The sequence below is a fragment of the Dendrobates tinctorius genome, unplaced genomic scaffold (genome assembly GCF_039654945.1).
Source record: "Dendrobates tinctorius isolate UK_male_01 unplaced genomic scaffold, ASM3965494v1 ptg000040l, whole genome shotgun sequence".
NCBI lineage: Eukaryota > Metazoa > Chordata > Amphibia > Anura > Dendrobatidae > Dendrobates > Dendrobates tinctorius.
Window position 1 is genome coordinate 18,512,007 of NW_027361708.1, and position 10,342 is coordinate 18,522,348.

A 10,342-nucleotide genomic window follows, 5' to 3' on the forward strand; every position below is an offset into this window, starting at 1 on the left:
CCCACAGTCCAGCACACACATTGATATATTAAATAAAAACAAACAAAAAAAATACTCTCCTCACCTTCTCCTCGTGCCTGCTCTGCTCCCGGCTCCTGTCTCCTACTCTGCCTTGCACACAGTGAGAGCACGATGATGTCATCGTACACCCGCTGTGTCAGAAGCAGCGTGGGGAATGATGGGAGAGGGAGCGTCAGCTGACGCTCTCTCCTCCATCATTGCGGTGGCGGGGGAGTCGGCGCTGGGGGCGGTGGGGGAGGCGGCGCTGGGGGTAGGTGGGCCCCCCTGTCTCACAGGGGCCCCATAGCAGCATGTCACTAGCTGGGGGCCCCTGGGGGAGTGACTGCCCTAGGCAGCTGCCTGGTCTGCCTGCCCCTAATGCCGGCCCTGCGCATACCTAAACACTGAACAAGCACTGAAGAAACTAGGATGAAAAACACTGATGACATTTGGCCCATTTTTTGCGTATGTCAAAAATCACATCTGAATGAGGCCTTGTGTGCTAACTTGTAAACCTTTATTGTATACTATCTGCTATACAAGATTACTGGACCGTTGCCAAACAAAAACTTTTTATCATTTTGTGTCACTCCTTTACCTCCTATTGTCTGAACTGTATTCTGTTACTTACAGAGTTCTTAGGTTCATCCACTGAATTATTCAGCATTCTGCAAGAATAAAGATTATTATTGTGGTTCATTGAAGGGTTATGTGGTACCCCAGAGTCCGGTTGCCACGGTGACATTGCCTCCCTCTAAGGGGTGACGTCATGCCTTGAAGAAGGGGGGCCCCATGCCAGGAAACACAGTGTACATGTCAATTCCTGCTCCAGGCCAGAAAGGGGAGCTTCCTTATAAATTCTGGCCAGCAGGTGGGGTTAGTGAGTCAGAAAGAAGTCAGCTGAGAGAGTAAACAGGGGCATTGTCATGGAAACGGGAGCCAGCTAGAGCTCTTAGAGCTCTTGACAGAACAGAGAGAGGAGAATTGGCAGTTGGTCTGTGGAGGGGGAAGAGACAGGAGCAGATACAAGAGCTCAGGGAAATAAAAACTGCATATAGCTGACCCCAGAGCGAAACGCTGACAAAAAGGGACACCAGAGTCCTTGGCTGGACGGCTGCTGTACGCCCTGACAGCCGAATCAATCTGGAGGGCAGGGGACTGCAAGCTCTCTGGCCACACCGAACACCTGAAGGCACGGCAGCAGGTCAAGAGCCCTGGGCTGACAGTGAAAAGGACAGATCCCATGATATAAGCTCATGCTGTCTGCCATACAGGTTAGAAACCATCACGCAGGAGAGAGCGGCCATCTGAACAATCATATATATTTGCCCTGCTCTACTCGTGGGGAGCTGAAACATCTTTGCCTGCATCACCATCAGCTCCTGTTAGGCGTGGGTTCCTGTCACTGCACAGCAGGAATCCCGAGCTTTGCCTTTGGCAGTCTCCCATTTCTCTCCGGCCACAGTGGAACCTGCTCAGCAGACTCGTCGATCCCAGCGCTCTGCTCTCACCAGCATTGTAGGTTTGGTTGCTACTGCCACCTCTGCTCCAGCTATAGCAACGCTTGTTGGTCAGCAACGAGCTACTCCAGGGACTAAGTCCTCCTGTCAGTCCACTGAGCATGCCCGTGGGACGATCTCTCATTGGAGATCGGAGGTCACATGCTCAGGTCCTTCTCCAGCTCAGATTGGACCATCAGGAAGGTCCCGGAAGGACGTTGCTATAAAAGGTTCGCATGGCCGCTCGGCCATGCGCTAAGATAGACTTTTCTTGAGACTTGTGTGAGTGATGACGGATGCATGTAATTGGTGACTAACTCATTAAATAACCCCTTCCTTTGATACGTATGTGTTAGGGTTAGTTCAGCCTGAGTCAGCGCCTCATGGTGGCAAAGCATGTGCCACAGTGCTCCAGTCCAGCACAAAGGTTAGCTCCACTAGTGCCGCCATATCTCCCTCTCTGGGCGGTATGAGTCTATCCGCTGCACCCTGTGACAGCTAACAGGGCACAGCACTTTCCTAGCGTCACTCTCTAGCGCCGCTGCAGCAGATCTGTGTGCAAGTGGGTCTAGAAGGACACTGACTCCATGCCTCTGGGCAGAATTATTAGGCAAGCTGTATTTGAGAGGATTCTTTTTATTATTGGACAACAACTATGTTCTCAATCAACCCAAAAGACTCATAAATATCAAAGCTTAATATTTTTGGAAGTTGGAGTGTTTTTTTTTTTAGATTTGGCTATCTTAGGAGGATATCTGTTTGTGGAGATAACTATTACTGTGCAGATTTATTAGGCAACTTAATAAATATCAAATATATACCCATCTCACTAGTTTATTTTCACCAGGTAAACCAATATAACAACACAAAATTTAGAAATAAACATTTCTGACATTCAAAAACAAAAAACCAAAAAAATCAGTGACCAATATAGCCACCTTTCTTTACGATTACACTCAAAAGCCTTCCATCTATAGATTCTGTCAGTTGCTTGATCTGTTTACGATTAACATTGCGTGCAGCAGCCACCACAGCCTCCCAGACACTGTTCCCAGAGGTGTAATGTTTTCCCTCCCTGTAGATCTCACATTTTATGAGGGACCATAGATTCTCTTTGGGGTTCAGATCAGGTGATCAAGGGGGCCATGTCATTATTTTTTCTTCTTTTAGACCTTTACTGGCCAGCCACGCTGTGGAGTATTTGGATGCATGTGATGGAGCATTGTCCTGCATGAAAATCATGTTTTTCTTGAACGATAACGACTTCTTCCTGTAACACTGCTTGAAGAAGGTGTCTTCCAGAAACTGGCAGTAGATCTGGGGGTTGAGCTTCCCTCCATCTTCAACCCGAAAAGGTCCCACAAGTTCATCTTTGATGATACCAGCCCATACCAGTACCCCACCTCCACCTTGCTGGCATCTGAGTCGGAGTCGAGCTCTCTGCCCTTTACTGATCCAGCCTCAGGCCCATCCATCTGGCCAATCAAGAGTCACTCTCATTTCATCAGTCCACAAAACCTTAGAAAAATTGGTCTTAAGATATTTCTTGGCCCAGTCTTGAAGTTTTATCTTGTGTTTCTTGTTCAAAGGTGGTCATTTTTCAGCCTTCCTTACCTTAGCCATGTCCCTGAGTATGGCACACCATGTGCTTTTTGATACTCCAGTAACGTTGCAGCTCTGAAATAAGGCAAAACTGGTGTCAAATGTCATCTTGGCAGCTTCACGCTTGATTTTCCTTAATTCATGGACAGTTATTTTGCGTCTTTTTTTATCAACACGCTTCTTGCCACCCTGTTGGATATTTGCCATGAAACGCTTGATTGTTTGGTGATCACGCTTCAAAAGTTTGGCAATTTCAAAACTGCTGCATCCCTCTGCAAGACATGTCACAATTTTTGACTTTTCAGAGTCCGTCAAATCTCTCTTCTGACCAATTTTGCCAAAGGAAAGGAAGTTGCCTAATAATTAAGCACACCTTATATAGGGTGTTGATGTCACTAGACCACACCCCTCCTCATTACAGAAATGCAATTCACCTGATTTACATAATTGGCAGTTGGCTTTCAAGCCTATACAGCTAGGAGTAGGACAACATGTATAAATAGGATGATGTGATCAAAATACTCATTTGCCTAACAATTCTGCACACAGTGTATATTAGTGCGACTTTGTGAAGTAACAGGGTTCGCCTCGTACACTCCGGGTGAGGTAACCCGAGCGTGCTACTATCCGCCATTGTCTAGCAGCTGTTTCCATTGCTGCACAGTAGACCCCAGGCTGTGAACGCACCTCATAAACATCTATATTATTTGGTGTGTTCCGCCAGCCTAACAGCCCCAGTGGACCTAAACCGCAGTGTTGGCCACCCATTGCCGAACACCACGGGTGGCGTCACGACCAAACACCACTTTATTAGCCTCCATTTTATGGCACGGCCAGGGCCACAGGAACAGATCACGGCCTCATGACCTCTCCCATAGAACTGTCCGGTCTGATTCCGTGTACCCCACGGCCCTCGCGGGTGTGTCAGTTATGTTATCAATGTCTACTTTAAGTATATTTACACTAAAAGAGCTTTGCATTGTAAATGAGAAGCATTTGATATTTTAAATTTTTATTAGTTAAAAGTGTTGCTCTGGATTAGAAAATATGTCTGCCTTTTTTTCTTAGAAAGGACCATTCATGTGTCCGTGGGTCGTTATTTTTCATCCCCTATTATAAAAGATTTCTAATGCATAAAAACTTGAATACATAAACTACAAAGCATGTGCTAACAGTAGAATTTTATTGGATAACAGAACAGATGAGTAAACAGCAAGCTAAGGCGAAGGTCAGGATTCTTAATTAATTAGGACAATTTAAGTGCATTTGCTGAAAGATGGGGAACAATTCATGGAACACAGTCAGGTGTCATATCTTCATTTATTGTAATAGAAGTTCCCTTGACCTTGGCAGGGATCAGGACAGCAGGGATCAGGACAACAGGGAGGAGGACAACAGGGAGGAGGACAGCAGGGATCTGATGGAGAAGTGAACATATATCAGTAAATCATTTATTTCAAAGAAGAAGTTAAACTATATATTTTTATAGCATCATCACATTTCATACAGGATTGCTCTGTTTGATTGTATGCTTTACTCAACATTATGAAGATCATGAGTTTGTTTTTTTTGGTCTGGACAGCTTATCCAAAATTCACAGTAGCTTAAGACTTTTTACACTGACATTTGAAAACCATAATTAATTATTATTAATGTGATTATAAGTGATCCATGTCTACAACCTATAAATTAGCTGCATTCACTTTGAACTGTAAAATAATGATAATCTATTGTATACTTACCTAAAATTGTCCGTCATCCACTTCCGTCCGGACGTCCTCGAATCCCACAATCCACTGCACCGGAAGTACGCCACCATATTGGAATACCCAAGTGATGGGTATTTCAATATAGCACCCGCTGGTGGTACCAGGCCCTTGCGCAGTACCACCAGCAGTACAATGCCAGGACACCCACGCCGGACCCCCTGCTGCCACCGCTGGACCCGCCGCCGGACCCCCGCCAGGACCCGCCGCCGGATTGCCACCAGGACCCGCTGCCGGATTGCCACCAGGACCCACCTCCAGACCCCCGCTAGGACCCGCCGCCTGACTACACGCGCCGAATCCCGCCGCTGCCTGCCCACCCACCTCTGTGCAGTCAGAGCCAGTAGGAAAGACTCTGAGGAAGAACCTGGTGTAAGGTTCGAAACGCGTCAGGCGTGGGGGTCTGTTTTCCCCTTTATGGTTTTATCCTGAAATTATGTGAATAAAACTTATCGTGGATTTTATCAAGTCTCCAGTGCCGGATCTTCCTTCTCTCTTCAGGAAAGACCATGGCTTGCGGCCTGTGCTGGAGATGGGGTGCGGGCACCCTCTAGTGGCGCTGCATCAGAGCACAATGGGGGAGGGGGGGAGACAGCTGCCACCCCCAGCACCACAGAGCTGCCTTCTTCGTGATGTCACTGCCCTTCCGATGCGATAGCATTGGGCCAACATCCAGTTACAGTCATAATAAGAAATTCAGTTTTTTTACAGACAAGGGAAAAAAGTGACCTAATTTTACTGACTAATCCAAGAATTTCTGGAAGTTTGGGAACCCTGCACAGTCTTTCTTCATATTTTATGCCAAATGCAGTCCTATGAATCAAACCTTATAAAGCAACTTTTAAAAATAGATATTTTGATCTGTACATAGAGAAATTAATTAACGCTGATGACAGTGAAAAGCAAGTACAAATTCCTTATCTTTACCTTGTTTGGGGCATTGTCCACGACCTTGTTGATTGCTGTAGCCGGAGTACTGGGACCCAGACTGGCAAGCTAGAAAAGAAAAGCATTCATTTTGTGTTCACTGCTTTTTGAAACTATATCTACAGAGTTATGTATGATTATGGTCATATCGTAGTCATGCACAAAGTCTGAAATCTATGGAGCTGTGGTGGAACCTGATGAAGTTAATAGGATGCTGTTGTACCACCTATGCAGGACAGATGTGAGGGACTGGCATCTAGTCAATTCCTACATACCAAAACTTTCTGCTAGCCTCTGTTCCCACATGCACACTAGACCCCCAGGAACCACAATTTAACTATTACCCTTTTACAGCCTCATACAACCAGGACATGGAAACTGACTTGTTCACTGCCTTGCACAAGGATAGATTATATTAGCAATGCATTCATTGCTCCAGATAGCCAGAATTTTCCAAAAAAACCTTCTTTAGGCTATGGCCTCATTTTATTTAAAAAAGTCCTTGTCTGTATGCCACTTCCAAATGTTGCTATATCAAATCCGAGAGATACAGAATCCAATATGAATCTGGTTCAATGGATTTTTTTCAATTTCTTTGCTCCTTGAGTTGAGAATAAAAAGGTTACACATGTGTTATTATCCTCTAGCATTATGAAGGCTGGTCTGAAATTAAACTTCTGGTAGGCATTTCTGTTCTGCTTAATTTAGAAAGAAAAGTTTAAAGCAGTTGGTCCGAAAATATGAAAGTCTGTATCACCATTTTGACATCTTGTGTATATAGTATATAAGGAGTAAAAACTACAGTGCTGTGTACACAATAACAATATTCACTGTAAAATAAAAAGTATCATCAAGAACTACTGTATATATTACAGACATTGAAACACGATTATGAAGAATATATCAAAAATCATCAATTTAAAGAGATTGCCTACAAGTTCATAACCTCTTCATAACAGCTAAATTGTCCATCAAAACAAAAAAAGCCATAGACTATGGTCTGCTTGGTTGAACTTAATAGACTTGTCTGTTTTCCAGTGTATTAACTAAGCAGTAGTAAAGGTTACAGACCAATCAGTGACCTCTGACTGTCCGCAGTGGTCATATGACATAACAATGGGGGGCACAATGATGGAGAGCTTAGCTGTTTAGGAGGGATTGTCCAATATTAGACAATCCCTCCTGAAGCGTTTAATCTTGAAGGTTGAACCCAAATTCAAAGCAGCAAATATGGCTGTCATAATGAATATCTAGATCAATTACCTTTTCTACATATTTGAGATTTACTTGTATGGAAAACACTATTTATTTTTAAATTTGAATACACTGAACATATCCCATTTATTAGCCTTTAATCACTTTACTGTATCAAAAAGCATATTCAACAATTCTTCTCAATAGAAAACAATTTTGAGTCAAAAGGTAAAGTATATGGCTGAATGATATACAGCTGCAAATCATATATCGGGTCTGTATATACCTCACGACATCTTTGTGCAGACTGAACGTAAGAGCATATGATGTGTGAGCTAAACCCAACCTTTAATATGAAGTATTTTCAGAAAGAAGTGTAAGGCTTTTTTTTTTAAAAAAGTTTTTAAATACATTAATTTTTACCTTTTTTTATATCTTTAGTAATTTTTAACAATGAAAAATTCTGAAGTGAATTTCTATAATACAAATTAATGTGTAAAGTTTGCAAACAATACAAAAAATGCAAAACAAAAAAAAGAGTAACTTACGGTCTTGGCAAGGATTTACACAGATCGGCACTTTTTGGCAGGGATCTTTGCACGGATTCTGGCACGAGCTCTTCTGGCAGTTTCCTCCTTTGATTCCAGACATGACTGATTTCTTTTCTTAGTTCTGAACTTCTCAGAGACTCAAAGTTATATTCTGATGATGGCATTGAGACTGATCCTTATATATCTGGACAAAGTGAGAATTGGGGCATTTTCTCTCATCAGCTGTTGATAAGTCATTTAATAGGATGATTAAGTTTATAATGATTTAATATTCTAAGGCAGAATAAACATTAATTATGAATAGTAAGCCACTCAACACCTTAGGATATTTACTGCAGTAAAATACTTGACATAGTATTCTCCATCATTTCTTTTTATTGTTCTGTTCTAAAATGAACATTTCTAAAGTGGATGAGTATGGGGCACAATGTTGTAAAACTGTGACGTGCCTACATTGTAAAATCTATTATTGATATGAGAAAAAATGTGCTAGCACAAAGAGATAGTAATTGTTTAATTAAAAAGTAACTAGTAAAACTGATGCCCTATGCATCCTTGTACAAGTAATCATATTGGTCACGTGCCTCATTTTTGATAACGTCTTTTAACGTTTTAGTTCTGAACACAAAGGACTTGCACGAAACAGGTGAGCACCCATCAGGAAAGACATATTGTTTTTCATTTGAATCTTCATAATCTCAGTACAGACAGCGCTACAAGAGTCGATTATCTAGCTCTCTCAGTATCAGCAGTGATCTTCCTTCTAGGCAAAAATCACATTTTTAGGTTTGATTGCCCTATTTACGGGGGGGGGGGGTGGTTAAAAAGCTGGTATGTTCTGTCAAGTTCACAGATCGTTATTATTTGAATACTTCAAAAATGTATTCAGGACAAAGGACAAGGGCAGAAATAGAAAAAACCCACAATGAATGGTCAATTGTATATTTATACCTCTACATGTCCAGGTCAAAAAAAGTCTATAAAGCTAATTTTACGGCACAAGATTTTATCTGCACTCTTTATTAATTTAATATTCTATGTCAACCCGCTGACTAACATTTACATCTCATGATTAGATGACTCAAATATTTTATTAATGTACCGAAAACATTTCAAGAATGTAACAATCATGTTCTTGATATTGAACCTTTTAAATGAATATAATTGCAGGTTGGATTAAATTCCTCAATTTTATGATTGTAGTGTGTGTGATGTGTTTTGTCCTCTAATGGTTTAAGAATTTCTCTTTATCAACTAAAAGCATGTTTTTTTGTTTTTTTTTTAAAAACTTCTTTTTTATGGAGATTCACCCTTCCCAGAAATTTGAATGTTTGACATAGATGTATGTTACTGTAAGCAAGTGGTCAGAATGTCACAGCGGATACACCAGGCAGGGATCAACAATCTATTGCTACTTTATTTACTTAAAAGGACTTATACAAGAAAGAATATTAATACAAGAAACATTATTATTTTTAAATAAATCACATGAACAAAGCGTTCACAATACTATTCACAGTTAGTTATATATACAGAGATACATTAGTTAATACACAACATGAAATTTGACTTCAGTGGTACTTCATGATTTATGGGTCAACTTCTGTTTGGCATGGAGGTGACAAATGCTGTATTGGTGTGAACAGTCACTAAGGTACCTCTATGACTATCCGGACTTTGACAGGGACTGCTGCTCCATCTCACTAACTGCACTTTTTCCTGACAAAGTCTATCAGCTCTCTCTGGGCCACTTTATCCTCAGCTAAACCTCGTCTGGCCTGAAGACCTCAATCTTCCTCCCCCGGTACCGTAACTCTCTGCTGAATGTGACAGCCCATCTCACACGCCACCTCCAATTACCAGCCGAGGCTCAGGTCTCTGGCTGGATGTCCTCAGTGCCTTTTCAATGTTTGACCGCCGATGAATGTCTCCTTGGTCCGTATAGTGGGGGTTGGTCCTTGCATGTTGACTGGCATTATCTGGATCAGAAGCCTAGACTGGCATCATTTGGGTCTTCAGTACTTGATCATTGACAGGTGGAGTCTGGACCTTGACTGGTGTAGCTCTGGTCTTTGGTACTTTATGATCATCATCTGAATCTGGGCTTTGCTGATTCACACTGTTACGGACTGACGGAACGCACCTAATTAAAAGTACATAGCGGCTAGGTGTGTTCGCAGTCTGGGGTCCACTGTGCAGAGATGTTAACTGCTGCTAGACTATGATGGACAGAATATAACAGAAGGTAACCAGACACCGGAGGGAATCACTGACCCGGTGCGTGTGAGAGCAAACTATGTTACTTCACAGAGTTCGCCCTAGCCGGTGTGTAAAGCGTGCCCTGTTATGCATCAAAGGGCGTGACAAAGTAAACCTTACTGCATTGAGCAGGTACAACATCTAACCTGGCGGATGCCACTAACCAGCATAACCTTAACGCTGGAAAGCGCACCTAACTGCGCATGGCGCCGCTCTGATAGACGCTGCGGTATTGGAGCCACATGGTGACTGACGCCCTCAGGCGCTAATGGACAAGAGAAGACGAGTGTACTGTGGCGCTAGGCAGTGCCAGTACTCAGTGCTGACGCTAATCTGGAACCCTAACTCACATGTGTATCAAAGGGAGGGAGTATATAATGAGTCATTTACCAGATTCAGACATCCACCATCATACACACCACTATAGCCAAAGAGTAACGGGCGGCTATGCAAACCTTTTATAGCTGCAGCCTTCCGGGACCTTCCTGGTGGTCCAATTGGCGTAGCAACAGGACCTGAGCATGTGACCTCCGACCTCCAATGA

At 42.7% G+C, this 10,342-nt stretch overlaps 1 long non-coding RNA gene across 1 annotated transcript; it reads right to left on the reverse strand.

Moving 5' to 3' along the window:
• Window positions 1–4,263: 4,263 nt before the first annotated feature.
• Window positions 4,264–7,714, reverse strand: LOC141088686 (uncharacterized). Its single transcript, XR_012232020.1, has 3 exons — window positions 7,537–7,714; window positions 5,795–5,863; window positions 4,264–4,518 (listed from the first exon to the last, which is right to left on the reverse strand). It is a non-coding gene; the product is annotated as an uncharacterized lncRNA (long non-coding RNA).
• Between the last annotated feature and the right edge of the window lie 2,628 nt (window positions 7,715–10,342).